Below are 16,079 nucleotides of genomic sequence, written 5' to 3' on the forward strand. Positions count from 1 at the left end.
CAGGTTAAGAAGATAGGGGGGTGAAGACAAAAAGTTTGGGGATGACCCTGCAGAGAGGGACAAGTCCAACAGATACTTTGTGCATAAAACATTGTGCCTTTTTGCTTTGTTTGTGAATGAATATCAGAAATGGGAAGGGATAGAAGCAAGTCACTGGGGTAGTGCAGGCAAAATTTTTAGATATTTTTTTATTTACATTACACACAGTTAGCATTATTACCACAGGGAGATAAGGTGGCTTGTCCAAAATCACATGATTTCCAACAATCATCAAAGCACAGATGTAAACCAAGATCTCCAGGTTCTAAAAATTGCATAAAACATGCCTCTGTTGCTGCTGTGGTACAGTGTCTTAGTCAGTGGCATAGCAACGGGGGGGGGGGGGCAGTCCGCCCCATGCAGCACGAGTTTTAAAGGCAGTGCACCCCCCATCTCTTACCTGCGGCCGTCACGGGGCTGCAAAAATCACCAGCACCTCCCCCCGCTCTTAGCAACTGTGGGAGGCAAACGCAGGGGCCGCCATGGGCGGCCTTAGGCCTAGCTAAACCACTGGTCTATCATTATTTTTCCGTTACTACACTGGCTCTAAAGTCAGCAGTGCAGGCACAAAGTCACATCTTTGCCCTTAGTTTGACTTTCAAGACATATTCACGAAAATATTCAATAATGTGGTGTCCAGTGACAGGAAATGTGATTCTCATACAGTGTACCACACTAGTAAACTAACACCCCACTAAATAATAATTGTTTTAATGGTTATTTTCAAAACAGGCTTCATTTCTACTAAAAAAGCACCCGGGTGTGGAGAGCCCACTACGTGGAGTGGAGTGTTTTATTTTTAAACACACTGGTTCAATTAGAATGCACGAGTTTTAAATAATTTCTATTTAAACCCTCGAGTACAGATGCAAGGTTTTGTCCAAAGGGCTTGTGTTTTTTTTCTTGCCATGAACCATCTTCGACATAAACACATTTTTTTTGGAATGCGTGTCATTCCTGTCACAGTGTGAAAGCCCTTTGGCCGACATTCCATGAGGAGGCCCCTACTGATTTTTTCCTACAGATGTCCTAGGTTATGAAACAACTAACACTGAAGAGCAATTGTAACTGAAAGGCATGAAAGCATTAATCGAGCAGTGAAATACATGCAGGGTTCAATCAAGTGCCACGCACGGTACTTTATCCTTATTTTTTGTTGTGTTGGGGAAATCTGTACCTTGAATTTTGGGTTCTACTTTTAACCACAAAGTAGTGCACACAATTAAAGATACATTTGTTGTGCTCCGCTAACGTTTGAGCATCTAGTGCGTCAGCATAGGCTGAGCTATGTTGTCAAGACAAACTCAGAAAATATAATTAAAGGTCTGCATGGAAGACTGAATATGGTGCTTCTACTTCAAGAATTCTAAATCTTTTCTAAAAAAAGACACAGGCCGAATATCAAACAGAACAGCTGTGCAAGATGACGAAGATTTTATTTCATAATAATTCACGATTCCGAAATGTAGGAATTATATCCAAACTGGTGTGAAGAATGTGAGAGTAGCATTGCGCAGAGGAGCTGTATTGGAAAGATCTGGGTCGTGGTTAACAAAGAAAAGTCGTAAATCTACACCCATACATGTACTCATGTGCGCGTGTGTTAGTTAAAACTTTATGGGGCTTATTTACAAGACCCTTGCACCACTTTTGCGTCTTTTTAACATAGGAAAAGTGATGCAAAAGTGGCGCAAGGGGCTTGTAAATCTGCCCCTGTGTTTTTCATAAAACCTGCCAATGGAAATCTGCATCATTTGCTAAATTCTGGCATACTCCTGCAAACACAGGTGATTTTTTGTATGCAGTAGCTCTTACCTATTGAGTTATTAGTAGGCACAGTACAGTTGTGCATTGTTTAAAGGGATGGCTGGCGTGCAATTGCACAATTGTGTGTTTCTCCGCGTGGAAAACATGTTTTTCATGAGAAACTCCTTCCCCTAATCCCCTTGAAGTGTGTGGGGAATATGTCAACTTCCATCTCTGGACAGAGATTTCCTACAGCCCGTGGTGGTGCCAGCAGAGAGAAGTGTGTGAGGTTCCACCACTGATGTATCCGTGGGCATTTGCAAACTCTCAAGGCTGAAATCCACTCCTGTCGACCACTTCCTACACTTTGAGTAGAATTTATTCCCACAGACAATTACGCATTTATAGGGTATTACTAGCCTGGAAAAAATGGATGTATGGCTCGTAGGTCACATTTGTAATCCAGTAACTTTTTTATCATCATCATCATAAAAGCTTTATTTCGATCGCAAGGATAATAAAAGACCATAACAACGCAGTATAATCAACCGTTTATGCTGTATAAAAGCCGGGCAAATCAAAAGAAACATCAGGGATAGAACATACAGCTAATTATTCATATACAATGTAGTAGATCTAAAACCTATTCTATTGTACAAAGAACTGTAACATTTGATAGATAAGGGCACATAAAACCGGTATAATCATTCATACATACGAACCATACGCATTGGGGTGCCTAATAAGACAAGGGCCATTTATCACAATAAAATGCTTACCCTGTCCCCCTCTACTATGCAAGTAGGCCTATACCAAATAACAATAAGATGCATAGAATTCTTATGGACTATATATGGGCCCACATTTAGCAAAGGCATTCACATAGCAATAAAATGCCCTTTTTCATGTAGACTCAGTCTCATGAATCTGCCCTGCCAAAGTGGCTGGATAGTTTTAGGCCAACATTCGCAAAGCAAAGACAAACGTCCTAACAAGTTATCTAAGACAATAGTTATTTCCTCTTGCAAAAATCAGTCTTCTACCAGCAAACAAATAAAGTGCTTGTGGCATTAGAGTGCATCAGACTGTAATTTATCAAATTCAATCCCACACAGTCAGACACACAATGCAAAGTGGGTGGGAAGCATAAGCCTATATGTAGTGAACAAAATGCCAATAATGCTAAAATGCAACAATTTAAGATGGGACAATTTGTTAAATTACAACCACACACAATCAAAACAAAACAATACATAAAAGTTAAAAGCCAATGGTACTTTCTATGGGAACTTAAGACACGTGTGGCATGTCAGCCAAATGCATCCACTTATGTTAATACAGATTTACCCTGAATTCGTGTTTGCCTACTTCTGCACATGTGGGGCACCAGATCCAAACAGACATAGGTTATGTCACGACTGTTAATACCACCAACCTAGAGCTATCAGTCCTTAGTATCTTAAAAGTCGCCAAATGTCCCTTAGAACCCAACTTCCTACACAGAGGCAATAAGCATTTCTTCACATGAATACCACAGGCTGGGCAAAAGGATACAATGTGCAGCAAAGGCTCCGAGGCCCCTCTGCATGCTGGACATATCTCTCATACCACAGATTGAGCACAAGCCCACTCCATACAAAAGGTTCTGGTGGACAGAGGCAGATACCTCAATTGTAAATAACATTTTAGGCCAGAGGGAGCATGATCTCATCAATGTAACCTTCGTACAAAGGGAGAAATTTAACATGAATAAACTCAGTAATTAAAGTGTATGTGCTTGGGGGCGTGGCTTGGCGCCGCGCAAGATGGCCGGCTAGCTACGGAGCTCCGCCGCACCACCCGACCTCATTGAAGTTTCCCCGATGTGAAGGGGTTTATTTTCGTTTCCTTTTCCTGGATTCTGCCGCCGGAGACCACACGGAGCGCCTGTGCGGCGTTTCAAGTGCCGTTTTTCCTCACTTGCTGCGATGTTGCTGCTGCTCCTCACGCGGCCGCCATTTTAGGCATGCCGCGACGCACCGGACCGCCGCCTCCTCACCAACCCAGCGCTCCCTCGACCACCATGAGTCACTTGCCAACATTAATTTATGGGGTGAGCATTTACAGCGCATTTCTGCCATAATTTCCTCTCCTTTGAGGCACGTCTCTTCAGACTTTTAACCTGTGAGGATCCTGCTGTACAGCCTGCTTCCCCACGCGCTTTGCCAATACAGCGCTTCTTCATTGGGCTATGATGTGACTGTTTCTCTCACTGTTTGCTTCCTGAATGCTTCACAACCTTTTTCTTTCTGAGGCAGGTTTTGTGCCCTTTCGCTTTAATACCACCGGCACCCACACCATTCAGCTCGCTGAGCTTCTCAAATGTGACTTACCTGTACCTCCTCAGGTTTGTTTTTTGGCGCATGCCTGTCAGATTTAACTGAAGTTTTTCGACGACTTTTGCTCTCCTCTGGTCAACGTAACCCACGGAGAGGTGTTTTTGAATTTTCTTCTATATTTCCCCAGTGACTGGCTCCCATAATACTGCGGTGCTCTTTTTGCACCATTACTGTCGTCTTTCTTTTCACTTCTGCGCGCCTTGAACTTTCGTTGTTGTCTGGGGGAGAGTCCCCTATGGTATTCTTACGACAACCTAAGTTTCTCTTTGATTCTTCGGTGTGTTTTTCCGGAGCTTTCTTCACCTGCTGGATCTACGCTGCCTCAGTCTACTAAAATGTCGACTCCTTCCTCTCAGCGTGCCTCCTCTGGTACTTCGGCCTCCAGTAGATCCTCTCCACAGGCTCCAACTGGCAAACGTACCAAACAAAATTCTCCCACACCAGACGACTCATCTTTCTCGTCTCCTATTGATCAAATTCTGGAGGAACTTCGTGCCATGCGTCCCTTTATTGAAGAGACGAGCAAAGATATGCAGCTTCTCAAAGATAAATGGGAATCTATGGATGCGCGCCTCTCTTCTGTTGAACTACTCTCACCTGAGGTTCAATCCAACACACAACGCATTGTAACATTAGAAAAGACTGTCCTTTCTATGCAGAAACACACGGAAGATTTGGAAAATCGCAACAGAAGAAACAACCTTCGTATTTACAATCTGCCAGAAAATCTTGAGGGGGATGATCCAGTCTCTTTCTTCACTTCCTTCCTCCCGAAGCTTTTGGACTTACCCCCCTCTACGTCCATCAGTCTTCAGAGAGCACATAGACTTGGCGCCAGACAATCTTCATCTGCCAAACCCCGTGGGGTTATTATCCTGTTTCTGAAGTTCACCGACCTTCTTTTGATCCTCTCGGCAGCAAGAACCAAAAAACAATTGACTTTTCAAGGTCAGCGAATTTACTTCTCTCAGGATGTATCTAATGCTACTGCCTCCAGACGCAAGGAATTTTTGGCAATGCGTCCCTCTTTGCGTTCCCTTGGAGCACGTTATGGCTTATTTCATCCTTGTACCTTCAGAGTCACTCATCGGAATAAGACTTGGACTTTTCAGGAACCTGGTGAACTCCGTAATTTTCTCCTTCTACAAAATGAGGAAGGGATGGAAGCCTCCTCCTCTCCATCAAACAGTGGCTGAAATGTTTCTGTTGTATTCATGTTTTGCTCTCTAGCTCTCTTTTTTCTCTAGTTCTATGTAATCTTTTGGCCTTTTCTCTTCGTCTTTTCGTTTTTCTCCTCTTGAATTTTTTCTTTTCTCCAGTCTCCTTGATTACGTTCAACATTTCTCTTCTTCTACGTCTGGTTATGTTTCTCATGTATTTTGTTCTGGTTGTCCTTAATTAATTTCTTTTTCCATACACAGATCTTCTCGGATGTCTCCTTCACCATCTTGTTCAGTCCTTCGTTTCCCTTTTGTGAGGTCTCGGTGTGGTTCCGCTCCTGTTCCTGGTCCCCCCGTCTTGTAACGCATCACCACCTCCCCGCCTTCCCTTTGTGTATTACCCCCTTCAGGTATGTTTATTACAGTCATCCTCTTGGATTTGTACTGTCTTCTATGCCTTCTCTCTTTTCCTTTTTCAACATCCTTTACTGACCTTCTTTCCTATCCCCTCGCCTTTCCCCTTTCCCCCTTTCTTTTTCCTTTTCCTCCTATTCTTCTTTCTACCTTTTCAATGGTTCTAATATTTTTCGATTTTTTGCAGTTTAACCTATTGCTCATACAATATGTTTATCCATTTTTCCATTCCCTAGTTCTAATGGTTTATATAGTTTCTACTTCACCTTATTGCTTGTACAGTATGTTTTTGCACCTGTTATTTCTAATTTGTGCTATACAGTCTCATGTTTAACGTCATTTCTTGGAATGTTAAAGGCTTTAACCATCCTATTAAGCGGCAGAGAGTTCTTTCCCACCTCTCCTCTTATAATCCTGATATTGCTCTTATCCAAGAAACACACCTCTCTGACGTTGAGTCTTTGAAACTCAAAAGACTTTGGGTCGGCGATGTTTTCTTTTCACCTGCTTCTCATAAAAAAAATGGGGTCGCTATTCTAGTTCACAAACGTCTCAAATGTAAACTGCTCCTTGAGGAGAGAGATGAAGAGGGTCGTTGGATCTTAGTTAAATTGCTCGTTAATGCTATCCCGATTACTGTACTGAATGTTTATGGTCCTACATGCCCTGATTCTTCTTTTTGGCCCGTGATCACAGCAAAATGTATCCAATACAAGGACGATGCCTTTTTACTTGGTGGAGACTGTAACCAGATTGTAGACCCCTTTTTAGATCGTAAATCTTCTGTTCGTTTCATTCCTCATAAACCACACAAACAGTTTCTTGACACGATTTCTCAGGTTCATCTCATAGATTCCTGGAGGATCACACACCCGGACACTTTGGATTTTTCCTTTTTCTCTCCCCCACACTCTTCCTTCTCCCGCCTGGATTACATTTTCCTTTCTTCCTCCTTATCTCAAAACCTTCTTTCCTCTTCCATTGAACCTATTGTCATCTCTGATCATGCCCCTATTCTTACTGTCTTTGATCTTCTCCCCCCTGCCCCTAAATCCTCGCGCTGGCGCTTTAACTCTTCTCTTCTCACTGATCCCACTTTCTCTTCGGCATTTCGTTCTTTCACCTCAGAATTCTTTCACCTTAACACTACACCTACTATCCCTTTGCACACCCTCTGGGACTCGTTTAAGGCCACGGCCCGTGGTTTCATTATTGACTTTGTCTCCAAGAAAAAGAAGGCGTTTCTTCAAAAACGCAAGGTCGCCCTACAACATATTAAGACACTTGAGCACCAATTTTATACCTCTTCTCCAAATCAGATGTCTCCTGAACTTCTTCGCTCCAAAATTGCCTTTAATAAGCTCACCACGGATTCGGCCTCTTCTTATCTTCTACGCAGTAGTGCACGATACTACGGGGGTCGTAATAAGTCCGGTAAGCTACTGGCTAATTACCTCAAATCACGGAAGGAGCGGACTGTTATTGATGCTATTTACTCCCCTTCCAATACTCTCCTCCATACGGATAAAGATATTTTGGAGCAATTTCATTCTTTCTATGAAACTCTATATACTCCTGAAAGTCCCCCTACCCCAGATCTTCTTCAGTCATATTTTTCTCGTCTGCCTACACCTGATACCTCCCAGCTCAATTTCTCGACTCTAGACTCTGACATTACCCTTTCTGAATTATCCACTGCATTGACGTCTCTTACCAAAGGCAAGACCCCTGGTCCTGATGGCTTTCCGGTTGAATTTTATCTCCATTTTTCCGATATTCTTTTACCTCATCTTCTTCTCCTTTTTCAGTCCTTTTGTTCCGAAGGCCTTGCTCAAGGATCATTCCAAGATGCCACTATTTGCCTCATCCCTAAAGAAGGGCGTGATCCCAAATTTTGCAAAAATTATCGGCCGATATCTTTGGTCAACGTAGATTATAAATTATTTGCTAAACTCCTCGCTCTTCGCCTTGATCCCCTTCTACCTCACCTCATAGGGAAAGAACAATGCGGCTTTGTTAAAGGTCGCCTCACTTCGGACAACTCTAGACTATTCCTTAATGTCCTCAGTAAAGCCCCTTCCTTATCCATCCCTCTTGCGGCCATCTCAGTGGATGCTGAAAAAGCCTTCGACCGAGTTGATTGGTCGTTTCTCATGGCCTCCCTGAAATGGCATGGTTTCGGTCCAAAATTCATTTCCTATGTCTCCTTAATCTATTCTATGCCCAAAGCTTCTGTTTTAGTCAATGGTAAACTCTCCTCATCCTTTACTCTTAAACGTGGTGTTCGCCAGGGTTGTCCTCTTTCCCCTCTTTTGTTCATCCTAGCTCTTGAACCCTTTTTGACCTCCATCTGTAATAATTCTTCCATCTCTGGCTTTCCATATGGACCCAATCACCTTAAACTGTCTGCATATGCTGACGACATCCTTCTTTTTATTTCTGACCCTGCTACCTCAGTCCCCTCCCTATTGGCTGAATTTGAACATTTCTCTTTGGTATCCGGGTATAAAATCAACTCGGATAAGACGGAGATTCTTCCCCTCACTAAATTCTGTCTTCCGCACTTCTTTTCTTCCACTGGCTTTGCTTGGCAGAGTAAGAAACTTAAGTATCTAGGTGTACTTTTCTCCAACTCTCCCTCGTCCTCTGTTCGTCTTAACATGAACGCCGTTATTTCTAGAATAGATACCCTCCTCACATCCTGGAATCCCCTTTTTCTCTCATGGTGGGGGCGTCTCGACTCCATTAAAATGATGGTTGCTCCAATCTTAATTTATTTACTTTCCATGCTTCCGATTCATATTCCGACTCTTTACTTTCGCCGTATTGACTCTCTCTTGTCCAAATTCCTCTGGAAACAGAAAAAAGCGCGCATCTCACTCTCGTCCCTTCGTAAACCCAAAGTGAATGGTGGTACTAATTTTCCGGATTTCCGTCTCTATCACAAATCCTTTTCCCTCCGTCAAGCTTCTCGTTGGTTATCACAGGACATTTCCTTTTTGTCCCCACTTTGGCTTTCTGTTGAGCGTGATCTCTTACTTCCACATTCCTTTAAAGAAGCTCTCCTCTTCACCACTAAAGCTCCATGTCTTGTCTCCCCTATTTTTCGACACACTTCATCTCTTTTGCGACCCCTGACCTCATCTGCTCCTATTTCTCGTGAGTCCTTTCTCCTTATGCCCATTTGGTATAATTCACTTATTCTCATACGGAATAGACCCATTGCCTGGCCTACCTGGAGATCGAAGGGTGTTACCTGGGTTCATCATCTTTTCGATGGCTTGTCCCCTCGCTCCTTCCCTCAATTTCAGTCCTCCTTCCAATGCCCTTCTTCCTTCGCGAAGAAATACTTCATTCTTATGGAAACCGTCCTCGAACGATACTACTCTCTTGATTCTACCATCTCACCCCCGTCATCTTCTTCTTTACTTACCCTTCTTTCTACTGTCCCTAAGGCCTCCCTTATCTATCGATTTTTCTCTGCTTCTGACCCTGATCGCCCCAAATCGAAATTAGAACTCTCTTGGGAGAAAGATCTCGATTCTATATGGCCGATTTCTCTTTGGGATAAAATTTGGGCTAAATCTCTCAAAACCTCCCGCAATGCCTCTCTGACTCAATCTCTCTTTTTCTTTTATCATAGACTCTATTTTTCTCCACTTTCCTTATCTCGTTTTATATCCTCTTCTAGTGCTGATTGCTGGACCTGCAATGCTACTAATGCAGATTCCTTTCACCTTTTCTTTCTCTGTCCTTCCGTCCGCCTTTTCTGGACACAGGTGTGGACCCGTATTTCTCATATCTTTCACTTCTCTCTCCCTTTCTCAGCTTCCTTGGTGTTTCTAGGCAGTCTGTCTGATTCTCTTGACCTCCCACCACACTCGAGAGGTCTCTTTGACCTCATGCTTGCCCTTGCCCTCCAACACATTTCTTCCAATTGGAAATCTCTACACAAACTTTCCATGGTCTGTTGGTGGAACTTACTCTGTCACTCCCATAGGCTCGACGTAGCCTTCGCAGCCTTGTGCAAACCTTCCCGTAATGTTGATTTATACTGGTTACCTTTAACTTTACATTTGGACCAATCTGCCAAGACAAAACCCTGTACTTTTTCCTCTGCCAACTTCAAGCCCCCTTGAATAAGTGTACTCCTATATCTCCTCAATTTAATTACTCTCTCGCTTGTGCCGTCTTATACTTCATAATATGTTATTTATTGCCTTTTAGACCATATATCTATCGTTATTCATAGTCATTGGTGCTTTTACTGTACTTTTTTATGCTTGATGTTCATAATTACTGCAATTTTCTGTTTATGACTTATTGCTAGGTTTTTCTTACTCCCCCCCCTCCTTTCCCTCCCTCCTTCCCCCCCTCTTAAAAACGCTTAAAATGCTTTGTTCCTCATTTGTACCATCAGCTTTATTTTTTATCCTCTCATCATATTTCCTCTTCCTCATTTATATATGCTGGTGTTACCTTGTTGGTTTGATTATTTACTTTAATAAAGTTTTCAAACATAAAAAAAAAAAAGTGTATGTGCTTCCTCAGGTCGTTTAAATAGATACATGCTCCCAATAAAGTGACTTAATATCCATTTTTATAGGCGAGTTGGACTCATCTGGGCATAACCAAAGCCTCTCCAAACCCAGAACCGTCAATGCAGTTCTGTTCTACCTTACATGAGCCATGCAACTTTTTGAACACTAGATGGGGCCAAAAGATCCCTTAGGGCTTCACGGTAGGCTCCTAGAGCAGGTGAAGTCCATAGCCTGTGCCAATAGAGCAATGGTCTATACTCTCCTTTCGCTGAGATTTTCTTTACTTCCATATCGAGCTGCAGGGGAATCAAAGGTGAGCTCTTTGGAAGGGTAAAGAGAGATCTACTAAATATATTTTCCACCATGGTAAGTATACTGCAATTCGTATGACCCCAAATCTCAGAACAGTCCCCAATGCTTAACCATTATCAACCTCTATGTCAAGAGCAGCTCACTTTGAATGGGTTTCCTTACACATCTTTTATACACCTGTTGTTTAATGTAGTAGAGAAAAGTGTGACTTTTGGACCTGCATAGGCCACTCCATGTTAGGTGTTAGTCTTAGCCTCAAGTAGTCAAAACTAGAAACCTGTTCTATAAGATCATTGCCAGCATATAACGTATAATTGATCTTTTTTACTTTTTGCAGGGGTTAAAAGTCATAAAGTTTAACGTGGTGCTGTTAATTACCAGCCCTCACTCCTTACAAAATTGATTAAAGTCCTTCAAAAGCTGTTGCAAGCCTTTGAGAGATTTGGAAATCAACAGGGTATCATCAGCAAACAGTAAGGTGGGTACCCTCTAACCTGCCAGTTTAGGGGATTCACAGCCATCTCTGTCCAGCCGGTCCACTACATCATTAATATATAGTGAAAGCGAGGTTGGGGCCAGAACATGTGCCTGTCTAGCTCCTCACATAATCCTTATGGGATCTGTTAGTTCCCCTTGTCACCCCACCTAACCCTTGCAGAATTATCTTCATGCAATCGGATAAGAATTGACAATAGGTTTAACGTAATACCCATCTTATCCAAGGTTTCAAGAGGGTCGCTCTTGGAACTTAATCAAAGGCTGCACGCAAATCAACAAAGGCGACAAAAAGGTGACCCTTGGTGATTGCTACAGTTTTTCAAAAAATGCAATTAAATTGAAATATCTGGTCCACCCTACTTATACCACTTTTGAACACCACCTGGCACTCAGATCGTATTCACCTTTTCGTGAGCCTAAGAGGTGCACTAGCACTTATTTGCAGACAATCTTCTGCAAAGTGTCTATTAGACAGATCGGCTGGTAATTACTCGGCCCGTAATGTAAACTCTTTTCATAGATTGGGATGATCTCTGCAGAGCCAGGATGCAGGGATCTTAATTCCCTTTACAATTGTGTTTGAGAAGAGATTAATATAAGGTCCCAAGACTGCCAAATGTGGCAGATAATGCTCCTTTGGGATCTTGTTGGGGCCTGGGACTTTAACTGGAAGGCTGGTCTTGATTGCTTCCACACATTCCCTAAACTCAAATTCCCAAGGAATGTGGCCCTTTAATTTATCTGCCATAGATCAATCGATATCAGCCTAGGGCAAGACCTCTCTACAGGAATACAAACTGCTGAAGCGGGATATCCAATCCTGTGGCTGTACGAAGTATTCCACTTCCTTCCTGAATCAATTTTCTCAAAGTGCCAAGGTATTGCAATACCTTCTGTTATCTCTAGTGCTCATATCTAGGGACAGCTCTTCCCAGAGTGTTTCCACCCAACCCCTATTGGCCTCTGCCAGTTTCCTTCCCTATTCAGCTCCACAAAGTTGTGGCCTTTCTTAGATTTAGCTGCAGATAGAAGCCTCTATTTAGCTTTAGTGTACCATGGGACTTATCTCTGTTTCATAATGGTACGCGTGTTATTCTGGACCAAAAAGTCTCTGATCTTAGCAAAAAGGGCAGCATGGCTATTTCCAAGGACTACTCCTCTCTTGTCCAGGTTAAGGCTGTCCAGAATCTCCAACTGCTCCTTAACTGTGCTGACCATCTTCTCTGGGGCCTCTGGGTGCTCCTCAACCCATCAGCACCTAATGGCTTTCAATTAATTGGCAAGTGTGACATAGCCAACTTGGGAATTACCTTGGATTTGAAAGCTATTAGAAGGGCCACTGGAATTATGTGATTGTGCAGCCGCTGCGATTTTCACATAATTATAGATTTTCCATATTTGCCACCTAATTCATCATATGCTGCATAACCTGCAGAAAATTGTTTGTAGCTCAAGCCATTCAAAAGTCACTAAAAACACAGCGGCACGGAAGGCGTTTTGGAGAGGTTGACTGTTCACCTTCCTGTTGTTTATTGCCATTTTCTGGGTATTAAACTGATATAAATAAGGTGCACCATCTGTTGAGGCATGTTAACAAGTATAAAAAGTCAATAAATATTGAAGTAATACCAATAAATATGCGCCATAATTTGTCTTTTAATGCCCCATAATTTACTTAGCCCTGCCGCATAATTTAACTGCATAATTCCAGGGGCCCTGGGTATTAGCTAGGGTACTCAACAATGACAAGCTGTGCACATCATGGTCACTGTCGGCCTAATCCGTGACCTCTATATCATGCAAAAATGGCCACAACTTCAAACTGATTAGAAAATAATCAGTCCGACTAGAGTGGCCTGGTCTGTTAAACGTATGTTTGCCCTCAGCATCAAACAAAGTTCTCCCATTTGCTACAATAAGATCAAATTTATGGGATACTTCATATAATTGTGCCACCCTCAGGGACCATTCCACTGCAGAAAGGTCAAGGAAAGGCATTCTACATTGTGCATCCTGTTCTGTTAAGAGGTTCAGATGGGTGGCCACAAGTGGTTCAAAGGTGGAGTTTAAATCATCAGATACTATTACCTCGTCCATGCTAATGTACCCTGAGAACGAATCCTAAAGAATATTTATAGCTTTGGTTTCCTCATTCCAACTCTCCACTTGATTGTACACGTAGAACAGTACAATGGAATTACCAGCATGGAAATCTTCCCTAATTGTCGACAAGTCCTAGGATTTATTTGTCAAGACCCTTATTGAGCATAGCAATTCTGTCCTGACCTCAGATAGCTAGGCCCCCGAGGGTCTTTCTCTAAGTGTATAACCATCCCTAATGACTGGACTTGTACTCCACGTTTCCTGGAAAAGGCAAACATCAAAACTATCTATACATTGATCCCAGTCCATAGCCTTTAGCTTAGGCCCAATCCCAGCCACTTTCCAGTGTACACTTTTAAATACATTTCTCATACAGGCTGTGGGTTCTACCTGGACACATGGCACAGAGACCCCTTTGCTCATTCAATTAATATTCAACCTGCTGACATTTATCTAAGGACTGTCCACACTTCTTGCCACTGGGGTGCTAGTTGCACCTAGTGCTAGTTGAACCTAATCCTGATGGGTGCTAACAGCTGGCAGGGATCTCTTTCTCTCTGTAGGCTCAGGATCTAAAGCTTCAATCCCACTAGGGGACACATTATCATATATGCCAAGCTTGTCCAGTCAATCGATTCAACTCAAGCAATTGGATCGATGAGTTCTGAGCCACTAGTCTTAGGACATGCTGTGCTTCTAAATCATCTCTGTATTTAATTTGTAATTGGGTATTGGCAGTGCAAATTCGGTGGGCATCCATGGACAAAAGCCCTTCCACCAGAGCTTAGTCTTTCAAAACCACTCTTCCCAAGTCATGGGATTCACCAGGGGACCCTATTCTTTCCGTTATCATAATGTCATTCCTGGTGATCATTTTTCCACATTCTAGAACCAATGGGTGACTTTCTGGATTAGGGTGTCCCAATCTTCTCTATACCCCTGAGTACCTTTGAGGACTTGGGTTAAAAGGATCAGGCCCAGTGGGGAGGTGGTGGTGGGATGGATAGGTGGCTTTCACATAACACTAACCCACCCCCATGGGGATAATAGGAGAAGGAAGGAAGCGATCCAAGACCATTCCTTAACCAAGTGTATGCCCTACTATATGAGGTGGGCCACTTACACTGGCAGATGTGGGGCAACTTTTTGATATTAAATAGAAAGTGTGCCACCAAATATGGTTTTGTTACTTTAGGTGCTTGGACATTTCAGAGGTAGTTCAATTCACACTATTATACCATGAGTTGCTGTATAGCAGATGACTTTATTCAATAAGTAGGACAAACGTGTATGTGAAAATATTTTTGCACTTAGGTACTTGAATCTAAAAACAGAAGACTTTTTTATACCGATGCTTAATATTGTGAAAGAGAATTTTATGAAAAATCTATTAAAAATGATACTTGTACACATCCCTCTTCCGAACTGTCTTAACAGCAGTAAACATTTAAACATGCGATCCTCAGGAATAATGAGAGGAGATAGATTATTTGGCTGGATAGAAGCGGTTAAAATGTGTTTCGCCATAAACCTTTGATTTAAACTTTTAGATAAAAAATATACAATTTACATTATGTAGTAAGTGTGGTTGTCACTTTTTAACAGAAAGCATGCAATGAAATTTAACCTAACTGTCCCTGTATTTTGTGACAAGATAACTTAGACAAGAGTTTCCAAGCTTTTGCTTCAGGCTTGTATTATTTTTTTTATTAAACCCAATTAAGCATGGGCGCAAAATCCGTTCCGCTCGCGGATTCTTCGGATTTTCGGCAAATCCGCAATCCGCGAACTCTCGCGGATGTGGCGAAAATACGCAAATCCGTGCGAAGCAGATTTTTTGCTTGTGTTCGCACTGCTCGCGGTCCGCGGCGCGGGCAGCAACAATCTCGCACTCGCGAAAGTACAAAAATTACAATTGGGGAGGGGTGAAGGAAGTGGCCCAGTCTCCAACTTCCTGTTCCTGTCCACCAAGCTCCTCCCATAGGGGTGGGGTGAAGGAAGTGCCCCAGTCTCCAACTTCCTGTTCCTGTCCAGCAGGCTCCTCCCATTGCTTAGTCCATTTCCTGGCCACTTTGATTTTGATCTTGACTGGGAAGGATTACTTTTTGTGGATGCTGCTGGATATTTGGATTTGAGGCCTTTTGGATTCGAAATTTTATTTCACAAGGAAGTAAGTTGATGTTGTTTGTTTGTGGTGATTTTTGTGTGTGTTGCTTGTTTTTCGACTTTTTGGGGGGGAAAATCTGCAAGTTCGCGAGCTGAGGATTTTTTTGCTTGTGTTCGCACTGCTCGCGTCCCACGCAGCAACAATCTCGCACTCGCGAAATTGTAAAAATTACAATTCTGCACATGAATTGAAAACCACCAGGCTTAGTTATGGGTGCATGCATGATACAACTGTTTTGTTGAAATTTATTTTTAACATGATTCTGGCCAGGGCATGGATGGCATTGGATTGTGGTGATTTTTGTGTGTTTTACGACTTTTTGGGGTGGTGTTGGGGGCTTGTTATGTGGGTGGGGGCCATTTTATTGCCTGGTCCCGTGTGGGTGGGGGTCTATGGGCCATTTTTAAGCCAGTTTGTGTGCTTTGTGCCATAGGCCTGCACCCAGTGTGCTCTGATTTCATCCATTATGGCCAGGGGGCCCAGAATCGGTCTGTTCGCGGATTTTGCTGGTTTTTCGGCACGTTCGCGCCGTGAAGCAACAATCTCGCACACGCGAAATTGTAAAATTTGCAATTTTGCACCAGAAAACCACCAGCAGGCAGCATAAGCCTTCTGAAACTTCATGGATGGCATTGGATTGTGGTGATTTGATTTGTGTTGTGTTTTTTGACTTTTTGGAGTAGGGGTTGGGGGCTGGCTATGTTGGTGGTGGCCATTTTGA

The 16,079-nt window shown here is 42.8% G+C and overlaps 1 protein-coding gene across 1 annotated transcript in view; it reads right to left on the reverse strand.

The window, feature by feature from the left end:
- Positions 1-16,079, reverse strand: part of KLF12 (KLF transcription factor 12) — a 1,139,352-nt gene that overhangs the window by 496,930 nt on the left and 626,343 nt on the right. The window lies entirely within an intron of this gene.

The sequence above is a fragment of the Lissotriton helveticus genome, chromosome 8, assembly GCF_964261635.1.
Source record: "Lissotriton helveticus chromosome 8, aLisHel1.1, whole genome shotgun sequence".
NCBI lineage: Eukaryota > Metazoa > Chordata > Amphibia > Caudata > Salamandridae > Lissotriton > Lissotriton helveticus.